Source organism: Bufo bufo, chromosome 3 (genome assembly GCF_905171765.1).
Source record: "Bufo bufo chromosome 3, aBufBuf1.1, whole genome shotgun sequence".
In the NCBI taxonomy this organism is placed as follows: Eukaryota; Metazoa; Chordata; class Amphibia; order Anura; family Bufonidae; genus Bufo; species Bufo bufo.
Genome location: NC_053391.1, coordinates 697,359,864 through 697,375,201, shown reverse-complemented (window position 1 = coordinate 697,375,201; position 15,338 = coordinate 697,359,864).

Sequence of the window (15,338 nt, the reverse complement as noted above, 5' to 3'; positions counted from 1 at the left end):
TCAAAAAGCAGAAGAAACTGCTGCATGACTTGGGGTTCAGACTGCTTGGCTGATTTGCAAGGGGGTGAGGTGAAAGACTGATGGACATCGGCTGCAGGTGCCAACTGTGGTCTTTCAGCAGGAGACTGGGTGGGAGACAATGTGAATGAACTGGATCCACCGTCAGCAACCCAATGTACTTGTTCAGGCCTCACCATTCGTAGAGCAGCATTAGGCCCGACCAAATACCGCTGCAGGTTTTGTCGCCTACTCGCACCTGAGGAAGGGGTTTCACTTGTGCGTGTAGCTGGCACAGATCAACCACGTCCTCTCCCTGCAAAGGGAGCTCCACCAGCAGCACCACAACCTGGGCCACGTCCCTTATTTGACACTCTCCTCATATTTTTTTAATTTAGGATCTTGCCGTAAATGGGTGTTTAATTAATAGTAAAAAAGAACGACAGTATGTAAAGGGTGTATCTCACACAGCCTGAACCAGACTAGGCCTTAGTTAAAGATTTCTTTGCACAAAATGGCTGTATTTCAAATAGCTGAATCAAACCCCTGTATGTAGAGGGGAGATCACACACGCCCTGAATCAGTGTAGGCCTGAATTAAAGATTTTTTTGCACAAAATGGCTGTATTTCAAATGCCTAATTCAAACCCCTGTATGTAGAGGTGGTATCTCACAGGGCCTGAACTAGTGTAGGCCTGAATTCAATATTGGTGCACCAAATGGCGGTATTTAAAATCTCTGAATGTAACCCAAATGTATTAAGGGTGTATCTCACAATGACTACTGCATCAAAGGCTGCCAACTAAATTTTTGGAGCCCAAACGACTGTATAACAACTGAATTTGACAGCAGTATATAAGCCTGTAATTTCACACGTGCTGATGCTGCAAGACCTGAAAATAGTGTTTTTTGCCAAATAAGCGTGTTTTTCAAACCCCAGAAAATGATGGGTGTATTTCTAGCTTAAATTGCACACTGACTAATACAGATGTTGTAGTTTGCCCCAAAAAAATGGTGATTTGCAATGTCCTAAAAGCTCAGATGCAGTGCTGGTGCACTGAGCATGCATACAATGTCCGCCGCCGCCACCCACCTATCTAACAGAATTCTAAAAGTTTGTATTTTTGGTCAATGAGCTCAGGGAAGGGTAAAACAATAGTGCCCTGCACCCACACAACTATTTGTTTGTAGATCGCTGAGTTAGATTCTCTCCTATGCTCTCCCTGAAATCACAAGTCCAGCAGCATCCTCTCCCTACAGTTGTAACAGCAGAGTGACGTGCAGCGCTACGTGACTCCAGCTTATATAGAGCCTGGGTCACATGCTGCTCTGGCCAATCACAGCCATGACATTAGTAGGCATGGCTGTGATGGCCTCTTGGGGCAAATAGTATGACGCTTGTTGATTGGCTGCTGTGCAGCCTTTCAAAAAGCGTCAAGAAAGCGGCAAACACCGAACCCGAACCCGAACTTTTACGAAAATGTTCGGGTCCGGGGTCCAAAAATCTTAAAGTTCGGTACGAACCCGAACTTTACAGTTCGGGTTCGCTCAACCCTAGTTTTAATGTAAGTGCCAGGAAATGCTGGGAATTGTAGTCCTCTTCTCTTTTGCCTCCTCCCTGTAATGTCCTGTGATATCACATCATAACAGCCTGGATATGTGGTAGTGGTATTACCATTTCTGCACTCCGCTATTGTCTCTAATGGTTAACATTAATATCATCTTTTCATTTATTTCCAGGTTCTTTACCGTTGTACATTGATATTATTGTTATGAAACTGTTTTGTACATGTAATGTGCCTGGTTCACCAGCAGGTGGCAGCGTATATGACAGCGCTTTCCTTAGACAGAATGGAACTCTCCATTCTATTCTCTACCCCTTTGGCCAGCAGTTGGCCAGTCCTGCTTCCTACTAGAAGGCAGGGGCAGCAGTGCTAGTTAGTTCTAGTCTAGGCTAGACAGTGAAGTGTAAGCCTGGGCATGCTCACAGCCAGACATGCCTATAACAGCCAGTGCAGAGGCTAAGCTATGCTTGCCATGGAAGCAGATGTATTGAAGCAGAAGCAACAAGGGGAAAGTGTTCTCCAGTTGCCAGAAGATATATCATCAAGGGGAAATTGTTCTCTGGCTGGATCAGGAGCCTCCAAAGGGAAGTAGCTTGTAGAGCACCCGGACTGCATGCTAATTTACTTACTGAGTGTCAGGAGAGGGACAACAGTCCAAGGCACCCCAAACCAAGTGTGGCGAAACCAACCTCGCCACAGTGTTTTGGAGGGGGCTGTTTGCCAGCCTCCTGCTCCAGGATTATGGTCCATACTAACTTTAAAGGAGAAGACAGACCGGCCGCACAGCTTAAATCTGTGGAACTGTTTTGGGCAGGAAAGCCATGCTTGCGGCCGGCCAAATGTGACTTCCATGGAATTCGGGAACCCCTGCTCGGATCTGGGTGATTTTTGGATATGTTGTTCACCCAGATCAGAGCTATCCATGGATGTATACATTATGGGGATGTGTGGGGTTTTGAGGTGTTTTCTGTGTGTTGGGAAAAATGTGTGTTTTCTGTCTGGTAGTGATTAAGTTAGCCCATTACGTTTGGTAATTGTATTTTGTGGATTGCGTCTCAGACAATGCCATTGTGTTAGTTAATTGCGTCTCAGACAATGCTCATTGTATTTTGTTGATTGCGTTACAGACAGAGGGAAGGGGATTTTGTGTACAATTGCTGGGAGGGTTTCAATACTGTAAATGCATGTAATTGGCTAAAATATAAACTGTCACAGTCTTTTACAAGGGGGAGTGTCCCTTTCTAGGAGACATGCATAAAAGGCTGAAAAATAACCCATTAAAGAGTTCCTGCTTTACCCCCTTATCAAGTCTTGGCTCATGTTTGGGGGATGAGATAACTACACTCTTGGGGATTACTATATCATAATACTCCCCTGAGTATAAGCTCTTGTAAGAGCTTGTTTCTGGTTCCTGTCTCTGGATTTAGGAGAGGTTCACACACTGGAGCCTGGAGCCTTGTCGTAGGTCCAGGGTGGGTAGGAGACGGCGAGACCTCAACCAAGCTTCAGCGGTTCGTGGGGTCTGCAGTGCTGACGGTGTCAAGTGGAGTGCTTGGAGTCCTCTGGAAGCACTAGGAGCATCTATCAACGGAGGTACCCGGTCGGGGTGCTAGGCGTTCCGTTACATTGGTGGCAAGCAGTGGGATAGCGTCCTAGTGTGAGGAGAAGCAGCTCGGAGACACCGTTTGTGGATATACAAAATAGAGGGCAACGCTAGTATCCGTACAGCGCCCCTAGCTACAGCAATATGGATGCCGTTGGTTCCTGCACAGCATTCCATGAGGAAGATCACCCGGATTACAGGGATACCGAGCGGAAAGGCGTATGGCACCAGTCCCTGGAGGACATGCAGCGTCGGAGGGGTGATAGTCTTCCCAGTGAGGAGCAGAGATTACGAATGCGATTGGCGCTGCGACTACCTCTACTGGGAGAGCAACCAATGACGGAGTGGGTGTCAGAGCTTGAGACACTGGTATGGCAGGAAACCTGGCTGGATGACGCTTACCAAGCACTATGGTGGGACCCAGTACGACAGTCTCCATGGATGGAGGAGTACGCCAAGCCTGAAGGTGAGGAATATAATTGCCCTGGGTTATTGTGGGAGTCTTTTGAAGACATTGACTTTGGGAGCACAGAAGAATCTAGATTTTGGGACATTACTGACTACAGGGGGGACTTGCACAATTGGCCTACAACTAGTGGGGTGAGGGCAGATCTGACCTTTCTGGTCCAAAGGGAGTGGGAGCTGGAGCAAGATTATCAACAGTTGTTTCGCTCCATTCAAGCCCAGCGCAAGATACAAGACAGTTGGATACCAGGTCCAGACCTGAAGCCCTACCCCTGGCAAGTCACAGCTGAGGTATCCCCTAATTCCTCACCAACTGTGGAGGTAGGGGACTTCATAGACTGGTACTGGGAGGAACCCCAGTCGGCAGGTGGAGATGGGACCGTAGTCACTCCACCGGCCCAACAGGGTGGCTGGGGAGGCGGCCCAGAGCCCCAACTGCCACTGGGAGTCCAGGGGGAGGAGATGGTCGGTCCCTCACCCCTGCAACAACCAGCATCACGGGTAGTGGAGACAGTCGGTCTCACTCCCCAGCGGCAGTGTACTTTGAAGGGAGAGGAGACAACTGGTCTCTCTCCCCAACCACAGGGGGACAGCACCCCTAACTCCGATGGTGCAGATGGGACCGCAGTCTCTGCACCAGGCCTACCGGAATGCTGGACGGCTGGTACGGATCCCCCACCAACCCTGCAGGAATGCCAGGAGGAGGAGGTAAACGATCCCTCCTCTCCACAGCTGATCCGCAACAAGGTCCTGGGGGCAGGATTCCCTGACACCATCCCAGCGGAAGAGCTGGCATCTGGGCAGAGCGTAGTCGGCCTCTGCCCTCCCCTATCCTCTTCTCCAGAGCCGGACTTCCCACAGGCTACCCCAGCGCAAGAGCTGGCATCTGGGCAGAGCGCAGACGGCCTCTGCCCTCCCCTATCCTCTTCTCCAGAGCCAGACTTCCCACAGGCTACCCCAGCGGAAGAGCTGGCATCTGGGCAGAGCGCAGTCGGCCTCTGCCCTCCCCTATCCTCTTCTCCAGAGCCGGACTTCCCACAGGCTACCCCAGCGGAAGAGCTGGCATCTGGGCAGAGCGCAGGCGGCCTCTGCCCTCCCCTATCCTCTTCTCCAGAGCCGGACTTCCCACAGGCTAGCCCAGCGGAAGAACTGGCATCTGGGCAGAGCGCAGTCGGCCTCTGCCCTCCCCTATCCTCTTGTCCAGAGGCTGACTCCCACTGGCTACCCCAGCGGAAGAGCTGGCATCTGGGCAGAGCGCAGTCGGCCTCTGCCCACCAAGTACCTACAGCTCCAAGCTAGAGAACCACAAGGAAGCAAGGAGTAGCAGATGCCCACTCAACTGCTGGGGACATACAGAACAGAGTCAGGCCCCAAAATTCAACAGGTCCAGTAGTGGGTTGTGGGTGGACTGCCAGACTAACTCAGGTACTGACCGGCGTGAGGTCAGGTATCTGGTTAGTCTTCCCTGGGAGGGGGAGATGTGTGGTGAAACCAACCTCGCCACGGTGTTTTGGAGGGGGCTGTTTGCCAGCCTCCTGCCCCAGGATTATGGCCCATACTGTAAAAAAGAAAGATATCTAATCACCAGTCTTCAAAAATGTTGCGCTGCAGGTCCGAGCAGTGTTGTGGGGTCAATCACACTTTCATGGAGTATATATATAGGGTTCGGACCGCGCGTGTCATAAACGAAAAACGAAAGTCAGTTGTCTTTTTTGGTATTTTTGGGTTATTTGGGGTCTCCTCTCATTGCTTTATTGTATCTTTTATACATCTCTCCAGATTCTCATTCTCATATCCTTTTTCTAGGAAGCGTTCTTTTATTATTTTACTTTGCTCTTTAAAAATAGCTGTATCAGTGCAGTTGCGGTGGATTCTCTGGACCTGTCCCTTGGGTATATTTTGAAGCCAGGGGGCATAATGGCAGCTAGTTAGATCTATGTACCCGTTGACATCTGTGGGTTTAAAATAGGTCTTAGTTTTGAGCTGTCTCTCTTCCACATATATGGTCAGGTCCAAAAAGTCAACCGAAACTGCACTGACAGTGCTGGTGAAACTTAAGTTCCATTCCTTATTTTCTAATCCTGTAATAAAGGCCTCCAGCTGATTTTTTTCTCCTTCCCATATCACCAGGCAATCATCTATATACCTTTTTCAAGTTTTTAATGTCCCACTTTTTTTAGGTCGGTTCACCTCGGGGTCAATATATTGTTTTTCCCACATGGTCATAAAAATATTCGCAGAACATCGCCGTTCCGAACTTCTGTAAATAATATTCGCCCTTGAACAAAAAATAGTTGTGCTCTAGGCAGAATTCCACACAGCGTACTATAAAGTCCGCTTGTATATTGGTCATGTCAGGGTCATTATACAGAGTTTCTTGTATTGCTTGTAGTCCTAATTTTTTTGGTATAATGGTGTACAGGGAGGACACGTCCATGGTAGCCATCCACGTATTCTCCCCCAACCCCTTGTAGTTCTTTTATCATTTTCACCACACTACCACTATCCTTCAAGAATGACGGTGCTAGTGGTACATATTTCTGTAAAAAATTATCTATATATTACGTGATCCTGCTAGTCAAGGAATTAATCCCTGTCACTATAGGTCTACCGGGGGGATTTGTAGCGCTTTTGTGGATTTTCGGTAATATATAGATAATTGGGGTCGTAGGTTCCTTTATGTTCAAATATTCTATTTCGTTTTTATTAAGTATGCCTTTGTCTCCTCCATATTTAACCAAAGCTTGTAATTTATTTCTGTATTCTGGGAGAGGGTCTTTCTTCAACATAGTGTAGGTTTTGGTGTCTCTCAATTGCCTAAATACCTCTGCTTCATAGTCCTCAACATTCATTACTACTACCCCCCCCCCCCTTTATCTGCAGGCTTTATTATTATATCCTGATTGTCTTGTAACATTTTTAGTGCATCTCTTTCTTTTTTAGTCAGGTTACCTCCTTTCTTTTTCAGTTCTATTTTTTCCAATTCATTCAGAATGCTTCTTTTGAAAGCATCTATGCACTCATTATTTTTGTTTTTTGGATAAAATTTTGATTTGTCTTTTAGATCTGTATGTATATATTCTTTCTTCTGCTCTGCATTGTTTTGGTTAGTAGCTGGTTCTTTCCCTAAGAAAAATTTGGCTATGTTCAATTTTCTAATATATTTGTGTATGTCCACAAAGGCATCAAATTTATTTAAGCTCTTGGATGGCGCGAATTTTAACCCCTTTCTAAGCACCGCTTTTTCAGGTTCTGACAAGGTGTGCCTGCTGAGGTTGAATATCCCATCATTCACACCTTGCTTTTTTTGTTTGCCGATTTTGTGTTTTTTCCCCCCTCTTTTTCCTCTATAAACCTTCTTTTTTGCGGTGTATTGATGTTTGATGTGGTTTTGTCGTTCTTTTCCCAGAGTTTCTCGAGTTTTTCTTGTTCTTCCCTCTGTATACCCTTGATCGCTTGGTGTGGAAAATTCTGTTTATCTAGCTGCCCTCCTTCCTGCGTTCTATCATGTGGTCCCTCTCCATTTTGCATTTGTTGCGCCATGTTCCCCTGTTTTTTTGGGAGGTCTTCTTTTACAAATCTATATGGATTTTTGTTTCTATATTGCCGCCCATATTGTTGGTATGGTTTCATCGCACTCGGCCACTGGTAATGATTCGTGTTCCTTCCATATCCATTATAATTCTTATTATGGTGTTGTATATTCCATGTGTTCATATGTGGATCCCCATAATTCTCATTTTTCCTTATTGGATCCCATTCCTCCCACCAATATCTGGGGTAACTGTTAGGTCTACTATTCACACTATTACTCTTTTCCTCGGTCTCTCTCTGCTTTCCCACTTCTGATATGTTTACCTTTCTGTTTATTTCTGACCTAAATCTCCACTTGTAAATTTTTTTCGTCTCATATTCGTCACACGTTTTTCGATATTTTTTCTGTTTTTTCTCTTTTATTTCTTTATCTATTACTGTGATGTTAGCTTGGCATTTTTCACTTAACTTAATATATTCTTTCTCTTTTTTGAAGGGTCTTAGTTTTTCTTGTAATTTTTCTATGTTCTGGCCTATGTTTTTTTATTTATTTCTCCGTATTTTTATAATGAATTCCATAGCTTTAAGACCACAATGGTTCATTAGTTTTTCCCATTCATCTATATCGTTGGGATCTTCCGCATTTAGAGGAAGCTGCCATCGCAGGCCTTCTGGGATCTTACCCTCTGCTAAAAATCTCTCAAGGGATAAGACTTCCCAGGTGGTCCTAATTTCTTTACATAGATCTTTTTCTAACTCTGAAAACATATCTCTCAGACCCCCTGGTTGTAGCGTACATAATTCGTATATCCACCTATCCACCGTATATCCAGAAACTTTTAGGAAAAGAAATTGGGAATATTAGCAGACTTATCTGGTGTATACTGGAACCAAGTCCGTGGTTGAACCCTGTTTGGTTGTGTATGAACGTGGATCTTCGCTGCAAAAAATCTAACCAGCCGCGGAGGATATCGCATGCACTCATTTTGTTGGTGGAGTGCCGTGTAAGTACAAACTGTGCACTGCAGGGCAAAACAACCGTACGGATTTACACTATTTTAGTTTTTTCAGTTGCAGGATATTCACAAATAGGACATTTGCAGCCCTCGTTTTTTTTTCTAAAAGGAGAAGGAGAAAAGAAAAAAACTGTTTGTATACCGTCTATTTATGACACGCACGGTCCGAACCCTATATATATACATTATGGCCCATACTAACTTTGAAGGAGAAGACAGACCGGCCGCACAGCTTAAATCTGTGGAACTGTTTTGGGCAGGAAAGCCGTGCTTGCGGCCGGCCAAATGTGACTTCCATGGAATTCGGGAACCCCTGCTCGGATCTGGGTGATTTTTGGATATGTTGTTCACCCAGATCAGAGCTATCCATGGATGTATACATTATGGGGATGTGTGGGGTTTTGAGGTGTTTTCTGTGTGTTGGGAAAAATGTGTGTTTTCTGTCTGGTAGTGATTAAGTTAGCCCATTACGTTTGGTAATTGTATTTTGTGGATTGCGTCTCAGAAAATGCCAGTGTGTTAGTTAATTGCATCTCAGACAATGCTCATTGTATTTTGTTGATTGCGTTACAGACAGAGGGAAGGGGATTTTGTGTAAAATTGCTGGGAGGGTTTCAATACTGCAAATGCATGTGATTGGCTAAAATATAAACTGTCACAGTCTTTTACAAGGGCCCCAGGGGAGTGTCCCTTGCTAGGAGACCTGCATAAAAGGCTGAAAAATAACCCATTAAAGAGTTCCTGCTTTACCCCTTTATGAAGTCTTGGCTCATGTTTGGGAGATGGGATAACTACACTCTTGGGGATTACTATATCATAATACTCCCCTGAGTATAAGCTCTTGTAAGAGCTTGTTCCTGGTTCCTGTCTCTGGATTTAGGAGAGGTTCACACACTGGAGCCTGGAGCCTTGTCGTAGGTCCAGGGTGGGTAGAAGACGGCGAGACCTCAACCAAGCTTCGGCGGTTCGTGGGGTCTGCAGTGCTGACGGTGTCAAGTGGAGTGCTTGGAGTCCTCTGGAAGCACTAGGAGCATCTATCAACGGAGGTACCCGGTCGGGGTGCTAGGCGTTCCGTTACACCAAGGATACCAGAACCGACCAAAAGTCCAGTAACCGGACCCAAGCAGAGTTTAGCACAACAGAGAGAAATAAAGCAGAGTTATCAAGCGAGCCTGTCATCCCAGCAGAGAGAGAGAATAAGCACAGAGTAACCCAGTTTGCCTGCCAGTTTTTGCCAAAGCCTGCTGGAACCAAAAGTAAGCCTGAATATTCTTTAAATCCAAGTTTACCCAAGTAAGGCTGATGTTAAAGTTTATCAAGGTCTGGACTCAAGTTATTCTTCATCCCCTAACTCAACTATCCCTCTTTATTTGCTTCCGGGCCTAAGCCTGGGCTCCCGCTGTGTCCAGGTGGGAGCACCATGAAACATATAGGCCGTACCACACCACTCAGCTTTCCACTAAACCTGGGACGTGATATGGCCCTGGAGGGTGGCACTTTGCAGACATGCTGGGAGTTGTACTCTTCTTCTCTTATATCTCTTCCTGTAATGTCATTTTGGGGACGTGATGTCATCCTTTTTTGGGGTCATGACGGTGCTCCCCTTCTGACAGTACACATAGTAATAAATACTGTGCGTGCCCAGGCAGTGTCTGTCCTCCTTTACACCCCGGGCCTCAACTCCCAGCCATGCCCTCTCCAGCTGGCGCCATGCAGCAACATCATCTGCTGGACGGAGGAGAAGGTCAATTCTGGCCAGTCCTTATCAAAGACCAGCCTCTTCTAGTTACACCTCTGATAGAGGGTCTGATACATGTGCAGAAGGAGGTGGGCTGGGATCGTGTGGTCCTTATCATACTTGGCTCTCCTGGTAGCCTCCTTCTGAAATTTTACACGATCCAGTTATGGGTAGAGACCACAGATGATGTCTCAGCAGACACTTGTTAGTGACATCAGAAAAGCATCCAATCCCAGGCAAGTGTGCAACGGGCCGCCTCTCCCAAGGGCCCTCCTCTATCACGTCCCAGGTGTAGGAAAAGCTGAGTTGAATGTTGCACTTTAAAATGTCTCTTTATGTGTGTCACGGAGCTCCTACCTGGCTATGGCTGGACCCCTTTGACTCCAAAGCAATAAATAGGGGGAATAATTGAGGGATTTAAAAGAGTAACTTGAGCCCAGACCTTGAGATGAAGATAACGGCAGCTTTACTTGAATAAACCTTTCTCCAAACAGTTTCAGGCTTTGTCTTGGTTTCAGCAGGCTATAGCATTAAACTGGCAGGCAAGCTCAACTCTGCTATGTCTCTGTTTCTCTCTGACTCTCTCTGTACTAACAGGCTGGCTTTATAACGCAGCTTCTTTTGTATGCTGCACTTCTTCTCTGTAGTCTGACTCTAGGTTATGCCAGGGAACTTTCCTCCTGGCTCTTGAGGCTTTAAGCTTTCGCCTCCATGGCCACCAGAGCTTAGGGTGCTCTGGCTGGCGTGGGCACATTCAGCAGAGACGTGCCCATGCATTCCCTTACCCTGTCTAGAGAAGACCTGAACTGAAACTAACTGGTCCCCACCCTTCTCGCAGGAAGCGGGACTAACGCAAAATACAAATGCAATAGCACTCTGCAACCAGCACTCTGCCCTGCCTCTATGCTGGATGTTGAATGAGGCATTGGTGTACATTTTGGCCAAATCAGAGTGCTGGTTGCAGAGTGCTATTGCATTTGTATTTTGCGTTTGTATATATATTTCGCCATAGCGATGTGCATGGTCATGGCCCATAACAGGTAGGAACTAGTGTTAGGGACCACTCATAGAGGCGACCTTGACGTGGTGAGTGGCTTATTACACTTTGGCCAAAATGTACACCAATGCCTCATTCAACATCCAGCATAGAGGCAGGGCAGAGTGCTGGTTGCAGAGTGCTATTGCATTTGTATTTTGCGTTTGTATATGTATTTCGCCATAGTGATGTGCACCTGCATACAGGGTTGTGCTGACTGAATCCCCCACATTTTTTCTTTGTAGTGTATATTGGAGGCGTGGCGATCTCCATGCAGTCATGCACACCTGACCAGTTAGTCTGCCCTGGAGGCTGGTTTTAAAGTCAGTATAAACTGAGTCTGCTTATATAGCACCTACCAGTAGCCATTTGGCTCCAGGAGAAGTATATAGTGGGCTCAGCATGCATGTTGGTACTTGCATCCCTGGATCCGATGAAAGCTGTAATGGCACCGGACGGGGTTAAAAGCAGAGTGTGCTTGGCGTGCATGCTGTACCTGCATTCCCTGGACTTTGTGTGGCTGTCATGGCCCATAACAGGTAGGAACTAGTGTTAGGGACCACTCATAGAGGCGACCTTGACGTGGTGAGTGGCTTATTACACTTTGGCCAAAATGTACACCAATGCCTCATTCAACATCCAGCATAGAGGCAGGGCAGAGTGCTGGTTGCAGAGTGCTATTGCATTTGTATTTTGCGTTTGTATATGTATTTCGCCATAGTGATGTGCACCTGCATACAGGGTTGTGCTGACTGAATCCCCCACATTTTTTCTTTGTAGTATATATTGGAGGCGTAGCGATCTCCATGCAGTCATGCACACCTGACCAGTTAGTCTGCCCTGGAGGCTGGTTTTAAAGTCTGTATAAACTGAGTCTGCTTATATAGCACCTACCAGTAGCCATTTGGCTCCAGGAGAAGTATATAGTGGGCTCAGCATGCATGTTGGTACTTGCATCCCTGGATCCGATGAAAGCTGTAATGGCACCGGACGGGGTTAAAAGCAGAGTGTGCTTGGCGTGCATGCTGTACTTGCATTCCCTGGACTTTGTGTGGCTGTCATGGCCTATAACAGGTAGGAACTAGTGTTAGGGACCACTCATAGAGGCGACCTTGACGTGGTGAGTGGCTTATTACACTTTGGCCAAAATGTACACCAATGCCTCATTCAACATCCAGCATAGAGACAGGGCAAAGTGCTGGCTGCAGAGTGCTATTGCATTTGTATTTTGCGTTTGTATATGTATTTCGCCATAGCGATGTGCACCTGCATACAGGGTTGTGCTGACTGAATCCCCCACATTTTTTCTTTGTAGTATATATTGGAGGCGTGGCGATCTCCATGCAGTCATGCACACCTGACCAGTTAGTCTGCCCTGGAGGCTGGTTTTAAAGTCAGTATAAACTGAGTCTGCTTATATAGCACCTACCAGTAGCCATTTGGCTCCAGGGGAAGTATATAGTGGGCTCAGCATGCATGTTGGTACTTGCATCCCTGGATCCGATGAAAGCTGTAATGGCACCGGACGGGGTTAAAAGCAGAGTGTGCTTGGCGTGCATGCTATACCTGCATTACCTGGACTTTGTGTGGCTGTCATGGCCCATAACAGGTAGGAACTGTTGTTAGGGATCATTCATAGAGGCGACCTTGACGTGGTAAGTGGCTTATTACACTTTGGCCAAAATGTACACCAATGCCTCATTCAACATCCAGCATAGAGGCAGGGCAGAGTGCTGGTTGCAGAGTGCTATTGCATTTGTATTTTGCGTTTGCATATATATTTCGCCATAGCGATATGCACCTGCATACAGGGTTGTGCTGACTAAATCCCCCACATTTTTTCTTTGCAGTATATATTGGAGGCGTGGCAATCTCCATGCAGTCATGCACACCTGACCAGTTAGTCTGCCCTGGAGGCTGGTTTTAAAGTCAGTATAAAACTGAGTCTGCTTATATAGCACCTACCAGTAGCCATTTGGCTCCAGGAGAAGTATATAGTGGGCTCAGCATGCATGTTGGTACTTGCATCCCTGGATCCGATGAAAGCTGTAATGGCACCGGACGGGGTTAAAAGCAGAGTGTGCTTGGCGTGCATGCTGTACCTGCATTCCCTGGACTTTGTGTGGCTGTCATGGCCCATAACAGGTAGGAACTAGTGTTAGGGACCACTCATAGAGGCGACCTTGACGTGGTGAGTGGCTTATTACACTTTGGCCAAAATGTACACAAATGCCTCATTCAACATCCAGCATAGAGACAGGGCAAAGTGCTGGTTGCAGAGTGCTATTGCATTTGTATTTTGCGTTTGTATGTGTATTTCGCCATAGCGATGTGCACCTGCATACAGGGTTGTGCTAACTGAATCCCCCACATTTTTTCTTTGTAGGAAGCGGGACTAGCTTACTCCACTACAGAGGGGGGTTAGAATGTAATGTATTCTATCTAAGATAGCTCTGCCATATTTGCTGCCACCTGCTGGTGAACCAGGTATATTACATGAACAGTTACATAACAACTTATTAGCAATGCGCATTGTGGAGGACCTGGACAAAAATACCTAAGATGACACTGTGTTATCCCATTAAAGATAATAGCAGGGTGAAGGAGTGGTAACACCATTCTGGGGTGTTACAAATTATTCTCCAAGCACTGGGGAAGAGGGGGGGCACTGGGTAGGATGGGGGGGCACTGAGGGGGAGCATTAGGTGGAGACGCTCAGTGAAGCCGCAGGAGCCATGTAACTGAAGCCAGTGTGTATGATCATACTCATTCTGTCGGGACATCGAGATTTAGAGTCTGATCTAGAGGGGGATCTAGAATTACATATATATTAGATCCTAAGGGGGCATAACTACTGTGCATGGGCACTAATGGGCATAACTATTGTGCAGGGGCACTAAGGGGGCATAACTACTGTAAGGAGGCACTAAGGAGCCAATTACTGTTTGGAGCACTAAGGAGAATTCTTCTGTGTTGGGGCACTAAGGGGGCATAACTATGTGTGGTGGCACTAAATAGGCCATTCTACTGTAAGGGGGCACTAAAAGGGACATTGTACTTTAAGGGGCCATTTTATTTTGTGGAGCCACTAAGCCATTATTATGTCTGGGGGCACTAAAGGGCATTCTACTGTGTGTAGGCACGAAGGGGCATTCTACCGTATGGCACGCTAAGACACTCTCCTGTGTGTGGGCACTATGGGATGTAAAGATAGACATTAGGTGGAGTAATGGACAGGACTTTGCATTAGAAAAATGTTGCCGCATCACGCTACACACAGGAGCGGACTGGCCATAGACCCTGCAGGGAAATTTCCTAGTGGAATGCTGCCACGGGGGGCCACCCAAGCTCTCCTCACTGCTGCTGGCCGGGTACAAAATGATCTGGTTCTTTCAACCGCAATTAACGCTGGGAGCATCAGGTACTTTGGTACCTGGCTGGCGGCCGCACTGCCCCCTTGAACTGTATGGCTGTCTTTAGATCAGGGATGGTGTGGAATTCCGTGGGGGAGCATGCGGGCCTATGGGTCCTTACCAAGCTGATTGGTTGGTAGGGCTAACTAAGCCAGTTTTCCGTGACACCATTTTGATAAATCTCAATGAATGTTGCGCCGATGTAGGAGCCAAGTGAAGTGTGTGGCACAAATTGCCATCGCTGCCGAGAAGGGAGTCTGGTGTGCCAAACTACTAATTTAAAGAAGTACAGAGACTGTCTGCAGTATTGTGTTCAGAGACAGCACCATGTACAGAGTTACCAGGACTCCATATATATAATCCAGATCTCATGATTGTCACCTTCTGTATCAGCATGATCTTGTTACCCACCTGAGATCAGTTTCTGGAACCAGAATCAACAAAATCTAAGGCTACCCCTTGGTGTTCACCAGAGCCCACTGCAAAGAAAGATGGTTTTCACTGCTAGGGAACCAGATGAATCCAATCAGCAAACAAGAGGTTAATCAGAAGCCAGGCTAAAGTCAAAATATGGAGGGTTAATGAGCAGGAATAGGATTCAGGCTCAAAGCACAGAAGGACAAATGGCAGCCAGAACACTATAGGCAATCAACAGGCACTGACCTACAGTCAGTGCCTGGTTTACATACCCCATACTAGACCTGTGATTGGTTGCTGAGACAGAGACCTCAATGGCTTAGCATTTCATCTTTCTAACTGGTCAATGAGCCAGGGATTGGCTGCTCAGCATGGGAACCATCCAGGAACAGCCATGCTACTGTCCATGTGCCGCCCATGAACTCCCCCAGCACCATGACGTGGGCGATACTAGGTGGAGTGACAGAAACTGAAGGATCATGGTCCGTTAATTTCAAAACAGGGTTGTTATTAAGTGGGGAACACTGGGTTGGTGTCTCTTGGAGTTATCTTCGT